General features: G+C 36.1%; 1 long non-coding RNA gene across 1 annotated transcript in view; it reads left to right on the top strand.

The window, feature by feature from the left end:
- Window positions 1–210: 210 nt before the first annotated feature.
- Window positions 211–15,650, top strand: part of LOC137215918 (uncharacterized) — a 1,149,036-nt gene continuing 1,133,596 nt past the window's right edge. The window contains exon 1 of the long non-coding RNA XR_010939487.1: window positions 211–331. This is a non-coding gene — a long non-coding RNA (uncharacterized lncRNA). The remainder of the gene's footprint in view (window positions 332–15,650) is intronic.

Consider the following 15,650-nt stretch of genomic DNA (forward strand, 5'->3'; position numbering starts at 1 on the left):
ATTGAGCATGACTTAATGTACTTTTTAATATAAGTTTGGTGGGCCTGATGATTTTTGCATCATATATAAATTATATTAAAATTCTTCATGATACATTCATTCAGTATTTGGAAACATTATGTTCAGGAGAATAGCATTTTTCTTATTTTATAGAGTACATTGAAATTATGCCATTGTACTTAGTAAGATAGTTTAAATTTTTTATTTTTCAGACTTGAATGCAGCGATCATCTAAATTAGAGAAAGGAGATAAAAATAACCTCTGGATATTCCTCTCGTGTGATATTTATTCTGGATGAAGCATTAAGATCTCTACTAGAGGTGTATCACTGTAAGTCTTTTCTAATGAAATTAGAATGTTAATTTTTTTGGCCTTGATGATGTCGAGTGGAGTACACTTTAACAGAATTTAAGAGTAACATATGTATTCTAAGAGCAGGAATGGGTGGAATACTATGAACTCCTGAAACACCACTGACAAGATCATAGTAACGTGGAAAGAAAAAGATCATCCTGGATATAGAAGAACTTAATTACAGAATAAATATTTGGTGAAAACAAAAGTAAAGTGCGGGACAATGTGATGATTTTTTACTATGTCATGGTGATCTTTGCCGGAATACATTTAGTAATGTGATAATATTCTGATGAGAAAGTAAAATATTCATATAACCATGCTGGGAAGAAAGATAATCTTACCATGAATAATCAGTATGTTATGAGATACAGGTTAGAAAAATACAGAATGAGAAACTTTCATAAGGCCGACTGCTTACATTTTGGTGATATGAGTAAACCTATTGAATTATCAGTGATGATAGCACCAAGTTCAATTATTAGAATGCTTACTCTGCACCTAATTAAGTTTTCAAAAGCCCTTTGCTCACGGCATCTACAGTTTAGTCATATAAAACTATTGTATTCATAAAGAATAAAACAAACAAAAAACCTTGTAAAAACCTTGTAAATTGACCTGAGGGCTTGATTTGCTCATATAACCAAAGAAATACATTTTCCACATAATATTTCACAGCACCCTGCTGTAATTCACGGGTAAGTGCTATTATGATTGGTAAAGAGGTGGAAATGTTAGCCATTTTGCTGGTGGAATAAAGGTGGCAGGTTATATCTCTTAGGTGGCAGTGTCTTTGATGGTCCTGTGAATTACACAGCAAAACATAACCTCTGGGGGGAATTCAGGAAGTTGCATTTAATAGTAAAACCTCCAGACAACTAGGGTTTCTTTGGGTTTTGAAATCATATGTAGCAATCTCAGATGGTACTCAGAGCTTACCAGCAGGACCTTCTGACCGGTCAGGCCCACGCACTACAGATGGCGACGTATTTTGAACGCCTGCCACCCAGGTTACAGTCAAGTGTGTCTTGACTGTTAACACCATTCAAGTTTTGAATTGTGTTATTAGCCAGAAAATTTATTCAGATAATGAAAGATTTTTTTTAATATCCTATGACATCTAATATTTTTTTCCCCAAAACTGAACATAGAGTTCGGGCAAGTCCTTGTGAATGAAACAGTTTATATTTCATTAGTTTTTTTCAGAATTACAGAGGTAATTTATCGTAAAATGTGGTGATAACTTAGATTTTCAACTTCAAAAGATGAAAAATTTGTTTGTAGTGTTATTTTACCCACATCCAAGACTTGGGGCAGCGGGACTCGTTCATATTTTAAATGGGTAAGTAGAGGCTTTAGAGTCGGTGTAAGAGTTGTTTCTTTAGCTGAGTCTTATAATTTTTATTCTCTCATTATCTCATAAATGTATTCACAATATGACTGAATAATGAGATTGATTTAAAGATAAATGACCACTCGAGACAAAATCAAACTTATTAAATGTGTGACTTATCCTACTAACGAGGGCACTTAAAGACAGTCATTTTTAATGTCTTCCATAATATAATTTCTCTAAGTTAGAATCATAGACAAATTTTCATGAAAGTAAATATTCCTATGAAATATTGAGACTAGCTTGAATGAAGGCCAATTATTTTTAATTTATATTGCTGATGACTTGTGACTGAAAGAAATTTGGGAGTTGCTTTCAAGCTATTAATCTTCCTTGAAAATGGCTCAGACCGTTTATCAGAACCATGTTGTTAAATACAGATTTGCAGAAATAATGTCATTTGAGAATAAGTGATATTTGAAGCCATACAGTTTATTTAACACACTTAAATTGCTTAACACAATATTCAATCTATAAAATTTTCATCTAGTCACTTTATTATGTTTTGTGTCAATGTTTTTTTAATAACCTTGATTGTAGGATGAATATATAGAAGTTCATTTATGCCAAGAAGACAAACTTGTGAAAGAAATTCTATTAAGCAAAATGCATTAAGCCCTCTAGTGGTATTAATACGTAAAATATTTCATTGTGATGTTTGCTTAATGAAAGCAGTTGTTTTTGTTTGTTTGTTTGTTTCTTCCTTAGGCACAGGTATTTAACATTCCCTGAGCGTTAGCTTTTTGCAAATTCCTATTTGCTCTGTTTGGCAGATAATTTGTGCTATACTTTAGGTGTTTTTTCTAAAAAATAAAATCTTTACCTTAGGGTAAACTGTTTAAATGCATAGACTTAACATTGAAGAAATGAACAGCCTACTAGGTGATAAATCACACTTTTTGAATCAGTTACTTTCATCCTTGAGTCTAATGTTAAAAGATATTTGTACTGTTCCATATGCATGGTGTTAATAATAAGAAGAATTTTTAAGAGGAAAACTACATTATTTATGAATTTAAGATTTCCATTTAAATAAACAACACAGTGAGGGATAAATAATAGTTAACTCTGTTTCTTACTGACATCTTTCATACCTTTTAAGGTCTAAAGGAAATGGTCTTATTAATGCTTAGGGATGCTTCCATTGAGTTTTCTTTTATTTACTTATTTTTTAGATTTGGGTGTTATTATAGAAGATTTGCACTTAGAAAGGACCTTTAGTTGGTACCTCTACAAAGTGTGTTTCAATTATTAAGGAGCAAGTTTTAGCTTCATGCCAGCAGTATTTGTATTTCTTTTTTAAAGAAAATGTGCAGTATTAACATTTGACACATAGCCAGAGAAAACTGGGAAAACTCGAGTGGTAGAACTGGAAACATAACCTGGAAAAGTCTAAGACGCAAAGATGAGTCTCAGAGATGACCTGTGTTCAAAGGTGACTTCCTTGAATTCCTGTCTTTTATTGCAACTTTATTTTAGACTCTGGAATGAGGCTCACGGAGTAACCGCTAAATGTCCCGTGGTAGAGAGTGCTGTAGGAGATTTTTGAAGACCCTCATCACTTCTCAGCTTCATTCAGTGCCCTCTACCGTAAGATGAGAGCAGTCACAGTCCTGCCTCACTGTAGTCGTACCCGCGCTTCCGAGGCTGGAGACCATTTTTTCTGGAAATGTGTGCGTTGTCACTGCTCCTCAGTGAAGAATTCATGCAGTTGGTGAACCTGTGGTTGGTCTCCATTTATCTCTATTTGTGCCACCCTCATTCTTAGAAGTCTCCAGTGAAAACTGCTTTAAAACAAAATGCTAAAGCCTCTTGGCCAGCAGATCTACTCTTTCACGCTCTGACTGTAAACAACTTGAAGCCTGTGGTGACTGAGGGATATGATATACAGGCTTAAATCTTTAGCCTTCACTCTGAAATAAGTTCATCTAGAAACTTGAGGAAGTTGATGTTTCATGCTTGTGTGACCAAAACACATATATTTACATTTCTGGTCTCAGGTTATCCTATTATTTTTTCTCCAGCCACTTGGGTTTGGAGTATAAACATCATGTATGATTTACTGACATCACAGACACTAACTCCAAAAAGGGAACCAAGAAACAGGATATTCTGGAACTTGTGTGTTTCCGGACTCAACCCTATATAATACATAGCACTATGGAAGTTAGATTTTCAAATGAAGAGTCAATATAGCCTTGTCTCTTCCCCTGAGTTCTTCTTCATGTCTACCATATATTCATGAATAAATTGTATTATGAAGTCTCTAAGATGTCTTCTCATCTGAGAGTATCCTGATTCTGAATCATGGAACCACTCAAAAGATTATATCTTCTTATAAAGTAGGACTAGCAGAATATTGTTTTCCCTTTGCAGTCTCCTTCCCTCATCCATCTCTTCCTTAGTTGTTGAGGGCTGAGCTGGAGAATGTAGAGCTGCCAGGTGTCCGAGGTGTCAATTAAGACAGTAACCCAGAATGAAAGTAATGGTCAAGGCTTTAATCACTTGCTGCTGTCACATAAGCAAGAAGCTAATTTGGAGAAAGCGCCACCTCTGCCAAAGACCCCGGGCAGGGGTGGGCTGGAGGCTTTCCCCTTTGAGGCCTGCCAGGTATAGCCTATGATCAGGCCTGAAAAATCACACACAGGGTTTTGGTCTGAAGTGAACTTCCTCATTGGTGATCATCTTCCTTGCCAATCTTATGTAAATGTGGCCTGTGAACTCAGCTTGGGTTTAAATTAGGGAGTAGGATCCAATAAAATCGGTCTTCTGCTTAGAATAGTTGTCTCGAGAGCCTTATTCAATCGATTCCAGCATATAGAGGCCCTGACTGTGTGCTTGGTGTGTGACGCTAGTGATCGTAAGATAAATCCCCACATCCTCAAGGGATGCAGTCCGCTGGGGAGTCCAGAGGGAAACATACTTATTTATAAACAGTATTGTAGCAGCATTGAAGCATGCTTCATACCTGCCAGGTTTGCTCGGAATGCTCTGCTGTACCCTCGCCGCTACCCTGTTCCGTCTGTGCTCTGGTCGTCTTCCATTTTGTGGATGTGAGAACAGAGATTGCCTAAGGTTGAGAGAGGTTAGGTCACCTGTCTGCTGGCGAGCGGTAGAGCTGAGTTCAGAGGCCATGTACTTCAGCCATTGCATTTCACTTCTATTTGAAAATACTCGAAGGCCAGAGATAACGCATAATTTGTTACGGGAGAAGTGAAAATAGGCACTGGGTTTCTGCGGGAAGTGGTTGAGGAAGGACCGCTCAAGCAGTGAGCAATGTAAAAGGCTGAGAACTCAGACAAGGGTCAGATGGAGACAAGAATATACGGGGAAGGCAGGATCGAAGGTGTTAGTGAACTGGAGCTCGAGAGAGGAGAAACAGGAAGATGTCCCATGCAGTTTTTCATTTTCATTTTCATTTGATGCATGACGCCTTACACTGAGGAAATAATTTAAGGGGAGGTTTATGAAAACAGAGGCGTTCTGCTTTGGGCATCTTGAGGATGCGCCCGTTGAAGTGCAAGGTGGAGGTAGTTTGCGGACAGTTAAGCATGTGAATCACCGGTTGGAAGAGAAATGGGGCCCCGGAAAGCGTGGGAATCCAATAAGAGAGCAGAGAGAAGGGAACTGCGAAGTGAGGCATCGAAGGGAAGGTCGGAGCAGGACGGGAAGAATCAGTAAAGTCAGTTTCAAGGGAGTTTTAAAGAGAAAGAAGTGACGATGATGAGCCCACTGCGAATTAAGGTCGAAGGTGAACTTCCCTGGGAGCGGATCCCTAATAGGCCACAGGTTGTGCCGCGTAGCGAGCGCAGGATGTGTAGAGCCGAGCGGCAGACGCCATGTGGCGCTAGATTGGGGCGTGAACAGCCAGTGATGGAGGAGAAGCCGACTTGAGAAATGAAGGAGACCATGGAATTAAGGTAGGCTTCCTTATTGTTTGTTGACTATTGGGTTAGTGGCTGGATGCTTTTTTTTTTTCTCCTCTCTCTTTTTAATGAGAGTGATATGAAGCTTAGAGAGTACCAGGAAAGAGAGAGAGAAGTTGAAAATACATGGAAGAGGGAATACCATTGAAAGCACAGTTCCCGCAGTGATCTCAGATTGAGATGCCGGCCGGCCTTGGCTTCCCCCACGGCTTTGACTTTGGCGATGGCATTTAATCTCTCAAAGCTTCAGTCTCCTCCTCATTAAAATGTGGATAAAAATAATACTGATCTAAGAGGATTATTGTGAAGGTTAGATGTTATAATGTATGGAAAAATGATTTACAGTGAGAACTTGTAAGGTTTGCTCTTCTTGTTGGCCTCATAGATGAAGAGATCTGTAGGTGAGCATGTCCCCTGAGACTAGAATGAAGGAGGAATGGTAGGTATTTCTTGAGGCAGATTTGAAATATGATACTCAGGGAGGTAATACCATATTGTTTTGGTTAGCAGTTATCCCTTTTTAAAAAAAATAAAAAAACAAAACAAAAAGTAAAAATCAGGACCCCATTTGTTCTAAAATTATAAACCTTTGGCCAGTTCCAAGATGTTTGGAAATAAGACCTCTTTTGTCCTAGAACTGTGTACATCTGTTTGGGAATGCTTTTATATATACATTGTGAGGTACATCTTATTTTTTGTAGGTGAGCTGGCAATGTTATACTCCTCAAATGTAAAACGTAATGAATGTTCTTTCTTTAGCACAGGAATTAACAATTTAATATTGCCCTTTAAGTGATGATAGAAAACCTGCCTAAAACAGTTCTGACATCAAGCTCCTTTCCATGTAGTGACTAAGAACTCATAAACTCTTCTTGCAAATGATGCTAAATTCATTTAAATATTTTTTCGAATCCTTTCTATTTAAGAATACTTGAAGAATTGCGTTTTTTTTTCTTTCAACGTTGATTATTTTCTCTGTGAGTGAGTCACATGTTTAGATATAACCAAAAGTAATTTATCATGAGCGTGAAAGTGACTAATCAAGCTAGGGAATAAAAAAGTAGTATTAAAGTAATAGAACTAATTTTCTTGTATGTATTTTATAATTGGACATTTTCTTACAGAGTACGTGTGTGTATACTATATGTCTTTTATTAGGATTTCTGTGTGGAATCCTGTCACTTGTTCTACCTGAGAACGGTTCTGTGCTTTCTTTCATTTAACTTGAACCGCTGCTTTTCTCGTGACTCTGGGTTAATTTAGCCTAGTTTCCTGTTCTTCCTGAAATTGAAAGCTACAAATAATCTCAGATGTGTTGAATCGAAGCTAAACTTAAGAGAGGCTAATATCAAATCTAAGGATGCCAGTTCCTAAATTTTGTTCTGTTCCTGTATGTCTACTCATGCTGATTTATGAGCTCTTCTGAGAGTCAGGATTCATCTTTATTCTTAATTGTATATAGAGTTCATTCTGATATGATTTACCCTACACTCAGAGGCTTCCTATTTTTGCAAAAGCTGGCAGCGTATGAATAATTTATACTTCTTTGGCACTCTTGCCTGTTTGGGGCACAACCAGTTTCTTTTGGGAAATGATTTTTAATTAATAAATAGAACACTTTTCATCACCTTCAATGGTGTAACTTTTAAGAGACTAGGAAACAAGGCTAGTGACACCTTGGAACTGCCATCCCAGGAGGAGCCTAGGAGTTAACAAGCAGTGAAAGAATCAGCAACTTCTCCCTCTTTCCAAGCTTCTGTTCCCGTTTCAGTTTACTTCTGGAGTTTTTCTTTCTTTACTACCTCCTTTGTTTCTTGATAGAGTTCTCTCTGGTATCAAGGATCTTCATATCTATTTACAAAAGGGAAAAATGAGTATTAGGCTAATAACTTTAAGTACAATTTAAGAAACCTTATCAAACTTAGGATGCCATTGAAATTGGTTGTCCAGTTTTTGGGGAAAAAAACCAGCGATTTTAATTTGCTACTTTTTCATGTCAGCACAGTTTTACAAGGAAGCTTTAAATATGCCCATAAACCTCAGTGGTACTAAAACATAGTAAGTCAAATTCTGATCAGTTCTTTTGTCAAGAATGCATGATCTTAACTCTTGAGTCACTGTTAAATATAAGTGTAATGTGGAGGAAAAATGAAAATACATTATGAGTAATTTTTTTGCCAATTTGTATAATTTTCCGGTTAAGCAGTCATAAATCAAGGAATATTGTGTTTTTTGAGGCTCATTAAAGAGACATTATACATCAGAATAGTGAAGTCGTCAGCATAATGAAATGATGAATGCCTGTAACTATCTGTATGTAAATGATGTGAAACAGATTCAGGGTGTTACAAAGGAGAATGACAGTCTCCCTGACAGTTCCCCTTCGGTGCTGTTGCTAGATGCTGGTGACAGATGTTAAATGCAGACCTCTTCAGCGACAAGCACTTATTAGCACTCAGTGGAAAGTGACAATATACAATAAGACAAATAGCAGATAATATTTTAAATAAATTTGTTCAGGAAGGTGTGTTAGTGCATTTTAAGAGCCTTCTTTATTGACAAAGGCCATATCCTAAATTGAAGAAAACATGCGAGAAAAGAAAATGGTTATTTTGAAAACTAGTATGTAAAAATGTAATATATATATTGTAATGCTGGCCCATGTCCTTAAGTTATGTAGAGCCTTTTCCATAAAGTAAATAATAGGTCAAACTTAATTTAGCTTTATATATCCTAACAATGAAACATATCTATCTCACGTGTACATGTAGCAGATGGATTCGTACACACACAGACCTTTACATAGTGAGATTTGTAGTACGCATACCACTTTGTCCGCCGTCATATCGAGCATGGTTTGTGAGTTCTGTTCTAATCTTTGTATTTATTAAAGTCATCTCCTTTTTGTTTGAGGCTGCACAGTCCATCTGTTGATGAGCCAGCACCTGCAATGTTCAGTCCTACATTTCAGGTGCTTTATGTCACTTACGAAAGAGGAGCAGGCTATAGATCTAGTAACTTTCTGGAGGTTCTCATTTATCTGTGCATTTCACAGCACCTGTTACAGGTGCCAAGTACATGAACGATTACTAAATGAAGAAGGAAGCGAGGGAGAGAAGGAAGAAGAGAGGAAAGGAATAATGGAAGGAGAGAAGGAAGGTTTTTAGTCCAGTGTGAGTCAGTGATGAGTCTGTGTCATTGGCCAATTGACATATATGCCTCTGCATATATTGCCTCTTATTTTATTCAGCTTTTGTGATGCATACTTGACAGATGAAATTGTAAGATATTTAAAGTATAAAATACAATGGTTTGATATGCATATACATGTATACATTGTGAAAGGATTTGAGTTAATTAACACATCTATCACTGCACATATTTACTTTTTTTTTTTTTGGTGAGACTATTTAAGTTCTACCTCTTATTTGAAATAAGGGTGGTGATTCAGGTTCTACCTAGGCCGCAGAGTTTGGAGAGGACCACAAGAGACTGTATGTGGAATCACAGTTAGGTTGATGATATTACAAATTATATCAATACATATGAAGCATCAGTATGATTTTCTAAAACAGTGTCAACCTCAGCACCTTGGGAACAGAGAGAGCACACTGGATTGTGTAACTGAATGTATGTAGACAAAGTTATGTTAATAAAAATATTCATATTCTGTGTGCTTTGGGGACAGGGGTTTACTTTTTAATTTTTTATTGAAGTAGAGTTGATTTACAATGTTGTGTTAATTTATGCTGTACAACAAAGTGATTCAGTTATACATACATATAATTTTTCATATTATTTTTCCATTGTGGTTGATCACAGGGTATTGAATATAATTCCCTGTGCTAGACAGTAGGACCTTGTTGTTTATCCATACTATATATAATAGTTTGCATCTGCTAATTCCAAACTCACAATCCTTCCCTACTCCATCCTTCCTCCCCCTTGGAAACCACAAGTCTGTTCTCTATGTCTGTGAGTCTGTTTCTGTTTCCTAGATATGTTCATTTGTGTTGTATTTTAGATTCCACATATAAGTGATATCATGTGGTATTTGTTTTTCTCTTTCCGACTGACTTAATCTCTAGGTTGCTGCAAATGGCATTATTTCATTCTTTTCATGGCTGAGTAATATTCCATTGTGTGTGTGTGTGTGTGTGTGTGTGTGTGTGTGTGTGTGTACCACGTCTTCTTTATCCATTCATCTGTCAGTAGACATTTAGGTTGTTTCCATGTCTTGGCTGTTGTGAATAGTGCTGCTATGAACACAGGGGTGCATGTGTCTTCTTGAATTACAGTTTTGTCTGCATCTGTGGCCAGGAGTGGGATTGCTGGATCATATGGCAACTCTGTTTTTAGTTTTTTGAGGAACCTCCATACTGTTCTCCATAGTGGCTGCACCAACTTACATTCCCACCAGCAGTGTAGGAGGGTTCCCTTTTCTCCACACCTCCTCCAGCATTTGTTATTTGAGGACTTTTTAACGATTGCCATTCTGACTGGTGTGAGGTGGAGGTTTATTATTTTTGATGAAGTTTTCCTATACCTGTGCCACAGTATTTTGACACTTTATAAGGTGTACATGAGTTGCTAGCAAGCTTAATGGTATAATTTCCCCAAAATGCCAGTCAGTGTAGTGATATCTTTTCTTTATCCTGTTGTGTACATCATAGAGTTAAACATAACACTTGATTAAAGAGATATTCTTCAAAAATTGTGAGCTATTTTAGTTCTTTTTGCCTGAGGAATACAACAAATTATGAACATCTGAATTTTTTGTTAATAGTTAAATGTTTATAGTTTGTTGTGATGTGAAAAGTCCATGAGAAGATAATTGTCCAAGTTTTCAATAGTCTCAATATTAAGAGCAATAACTTTTAAATTGTTAACGGCACTTGGAATATGTTAGTGCAGTAATGTGTTGTAGCAGTTCCTTGAATATATTTTTATGTTAAAAAAAAGATTGGAAAATGTCTAGTCACAACTTAAAAGACCATAAGCTATAATTAAACTGAAATTGAAATATTTTAAAGAAAATATACATATTATTTTCTTTTGCATATTCATCACCTACCATATTTTCTGATCATTTTGCAAGTTTACTCACTTACTAAAAGAAATACCCTTATGATTTGATGTTATACTCCTTCAGGTTAATCCGTACGCAAACACACAGACACACACAATCTGAGAGCATTTGTTACATAAAATAACAATTTTATAATATGATCTACATTTCCCCATAACTAAATAAATATATTTTGGTAACTTTTGTGATATCCTGTTCCGTAATTGACTATTTTGCCTTAGAGGGAAGAAAGAAGCAATTGAATATTGTGGAAAGGGCACAAATATTGTTGAAAAGAGGCCTGGAGAGAAAAATCATAAACATTTATTTCAAACTAACACGTTTTTAGAGGAAAGGAAGCCAGGGTCCTTATCATGGAAATTATTATTTTTGAACATGTTACTTTATATCTGCTGTGAGAGGGCCACCATTAGAGTATTGGAAAGTGTCACATAGATCAGTCTTGATATTTTACAGTGAAAAACCTTGTAAACTTACTGCCACAAGTAAGGAATGAAATCTACTTATATTAAATTCTGTTTCCTTCTAGTTACTTTTAAGTGTCTTAAGTAAAAATATGACAGAGCAAACTGACTAGTTCACTAACTGGTTATATATATAACAGTTATATATATATATAAATATATGTGTAATGTGATATATGTTATATATAATATGTGTATAATATAATCACATTTTGGCTTAATATAAAGTATTATAACTATAGTTATATTTATTATTATAATTACATTTATGTATTTTTCTAGTGATAACATTTATACAATTTTTATATTAAAAAATCACTATTAAATCTATTACTTCATTGATCAACAACATAGTTTGAATCCTTGTCTTTTAATTCCAAGTCTGTTGCTCTTTTTACCCTATCATAGGGCTTCTTGATAAATCTCTTAAATTTAAATCCAGGAAATACACATCCTTAGTGCACTTTGCCAAGCCTAAATTATAGTCTATGCAACAAGACTTATTTAATTGGGTGTTTTGTCACATATCACATTTAGTCACTTTCTGTTTTAGAGGTAGTTTAGAGACAGATGAATAGTCAAGGGGATTGATTGAGTTCAGAATAACATTTCCACCATTCTACTGCACAACGTAATGACTCCAAAAAACATTTCTCAAAACCAAGAGACATCCTATCTTATTACATAATTCTTCTTCCTTCAATTACGTAACATTCGTAAACATTGCCAGGCTATCCTTGACTGCCAGTTGAAATAAGTGACTTAAGCATTGTTTAAATTATAAATATTCCAGTTAATTTTAAACTGTGTATATGTGTATATATGTTATCTGATAGATATATGTATGTATATAAATTTCTAGTAAACTTCAGTTTTATTAATCAGAATCTAGCCGTCTCAATCAGATTAAGGGGCCCTGAGCTAGGAACCTGCAGAAAACATTCCTAAGTAGCACTAGGATTATCTAGGAAGCTGAGAGCCTTGGAGTCATTATGAGTATTAGTACAAGGAATCAATTAATTGCTTGCGGCATTGAGAGTCCCAGAATGTTGTAAGTGGTAATGACCTTGGAAATTATCCAATCTTAGGATGGCAATAGTTGAAAGATTAATGCTGCCTTAGACTGATTGGAACTCGCTGCCTGGACCACTGTGTTAGAATATATGAAGCGTGTCATAATCAGTTAGCCTTACCTACCACAGGTGAGCCATGGAGTCTGGTAGCATAGTTGCTGAGACTCAGAGAGTTGATTTTACATCACGTGCCCAAAGTTGCCCAGATGGTTAGCTCTGAATCCATGGCTATAAACAGGGCATCTGACTCATAATCCAGTGCTATTTGCTCTGCTCTATTGATAAAGTAGAAACATATCCGGTGGACTTTCTCAGAGTAGAGCCACAGAGGCATTCAGCAGACTTCACTGACAGTGTGAAGAGCCATGCAGGGTGTGCTGGCTCCTCTGAATCCACGTCCTTGTGGCTTAAACTTACTGAGATATGCATATATGTATGGTTATCAAGGCATAGTTTACTTAAGGTTATTCCGAAGCACTTTAACTAGGTACTTTCTTTTATTAATTATACTGACCATATTTCATGTTTTGTCTTTTCTTAGAATTCCTAAGCAGGTGATGCCTATTCTTCCATAAGCTAAATAATTGGATTTCTGTAAATTAAATATACTAAAATATTAGTGTTCTCTAACTGTGTTCAAGGAAAAACCCTTCCTGTGAAACATAAAAATTACATTAAAATGTGAACATTTTTGGGCTTCCCTGGTGGCGCAGTGGTTGAGAGTCCGCCTGCCGATGCAGGGGACACGGGTTCGTGCCCCGGTCCGGGAAGATCCCACGTGCCGCGGAGCGGCTGGGCCCATGAGCCGTGGCCGCTGAGCCTGTGCGTCCGGAGCCTGTGCTCGGCAACCGGAGGGGCCACAACAGTGAGAGGCCCGCGTACCGCAAAAAAAAAAAAAAAAAAAAAAGAACATTTTTCATTCCAGTGTGTAGCATTTATCTAGTAAGAATGTTGACATTACATCTAAAAATTGATTAACTTCTAATAGAGGCTAAAACAGTTTGGTAAAATACAGACCATTACCAATGCTGCCTTTTGTTCCATACCCCCGACCCTTTTATAAAATCTTGTCTAGCTGATTAATAAAACAGAGCACTTCAGCTTTGGTGAAATACACTTATTCAATTTCACTGAAGATTATAGGTTTCAAATAATAAAATTGGATTTTATCGAGGATTGAAGTGTGTAAATAGAACATTTGATTGAATTTAATAAAATGGTATCCTGCTGATAGAGGCAAGTCATTTCCTCTAGTTTTAACTTGATTACAAAGACAAGAAGTTTTATGAGCTATTTTGAATGGAAAATTTCTTTCTGTCTAGAGAAAAAAGCTATATTGAGACTAAGAAAAGTAAGTAGTACCATTTAATATTTTAAGTAAAATAGTTGTGAATGTATGATTAGTTTCAAATTTTAATAGAACTATTTTCTGATATGTACTTGTAGCTATTGATCGCTAGAGTTAAACATGTATGTAACTCCAGTAGATAAATTTATTTCTCTAGCTTTTGGTGACCATTCCTCATCTGATAATGCAAGTCTGTCTTTAATCAAATACAGAGACAGCAGAGACCACAGTCCTTCTGTCCCCAAACGAATCGCTACACAGTAACCAGCGTTACTCAGATTTGTGGTTTTCTTTAGCCAATTTTAAAGTTTCATAAAGAGAAACACAGAGCAAATGTTTTTTGCTACTTTCTGACGAGATGTATGGGAAATCTGGGAATGACTTATAATAACTGTGAGGAAACCAAAACACCATACCAAATGTTAAGGCATATTGAAAAAAATCACATTTATTTGTGAGAAATGCTGTATTACGGTAATATCAAAAATTAATTTTGCCATTAAAGTTTTAATTTCTTTCTCAAATGTATTATATTTCAGTATAATAAAATAAGTGTTATTTTACCCAAATCTAGTTTTTTCTTAATTAATCAATATTTTAATTATTTTGTTGGACTAAAGAGACAGCTGAAAATGCCTTTTTTTTTTAACCATTTAATCAGAACTTTTAAAAGATGGTTAAGTTAGTTTCAAGGAGAATATTTGTAAGCTAGAAGATAGGCTAGATTTATCATGAGACATCATTATAAATGTAGGATGAGTATTAAGAAATGCCAGAATTGCAGACACTATTTTGACTGGATTGATAATAAAGAGTTTCAGAGCAAGATGGATTTTAATGTGGCCTAAAAGAGTACTTTGGATTGATTTAGAATATTATTTTTAAGCAGTCGATTCAAAGTATCTGCAATTTCTATTCAGTTATTTAGTGGTGCTTTCAAAGAAATAAAAAGGTGAAGAGTTGATGAAAGGTCATTACCTTAAAGGAAAAAATATACCTCTTTCTGTTGATAATGGTTGTATATTGTTTTTAATACTTCAGAGAAAGCTACATTATACGGGGAAAGAGAAGGGTCACTAGAGAGAATTGGCTGAGAAGACAAAAATAAGAGTAATGGGGCAGATACAGACCCTAGGTATACAGGAGAGACAGTTTAGAAACAACAAAAAGAGGCAACAGCAAAGAATACATAAATGCTGTATGGGAAAAGGCCTTTGTTCAGACCCTTTGCTGTCACAGTGGGAGCTGCTTGAGTGTAAAGATTGGAATGCCTATTTGAAAACAGAAAAATGTGTAACATATGAAGGATGATAGTTTGATGCTAGAATTGAGATGAGAAGGAAGACCTATAATCAGAGCAAAAGTAGTTATATCTTAAAAAGGTTCAAGCTGTAGAAGACCATTCATCAGACAAATCAGATAAATTTGTTTGAAATGTGTTCTTAAAAAATTTCCAGATGCATTTTTAATACGTGTAAATTTTGTGGCTTGAGAGGAGACACAAAGCAAGAAGGATGAGAGAGCATCTGAAAACACTTCATATAAAAGATGCACAGAGGGCTTCCCTGGTGGCGCAGTGGTTGAGAGTCCGCCTGCCGTTGCAGGGGACGCGGGTTCATGCCCCGGTCCGGGGAGATCCCACATTCCGCGAAGCGGCTGGGCCTGTGAGCCATGGCCGCTGAGCCTGCGCGTCCGGAGCCTGTGCTCGGCAACGGGAGAGGCCACAACAGTGAGAGGCCCGCGTACCACAAAAAAACAAAACAAAAAAAACCCCACAGAAATAGATGGATAAGTATAGAAATAAGATTATCATTTAGGATAGGAGTCTAGAAAAGGTAAGATAAGTCAAAGTGTTTAAATAGAAACATGTATGGAAATGGTAGATAAGAGTATTATACAATATGCAGCAGGACTGTTCACTTTGAAAGAGAGCTCTAACAGAAATCTGGTTGACATTTATTAATTTGAAAATACATAGGAAAAAACCCACAAAAAGTATCTA

The sequence above is a fragment of the Pseudorca crassidens genome, chromosome 21 (genome assembly GCF_039906515.1).
Source record: "Pseudorca crassidens isolate mPseCra1 chromosome 21, mPseCra1.hap1, whole genome shotgun sequence".
Lineage (NCBI taxonomy): Eukaryota > Metazoa > Chordata > Mammalia > Artiodactyla > Delphinidae > Pseudorca > Pseudorca crassidens.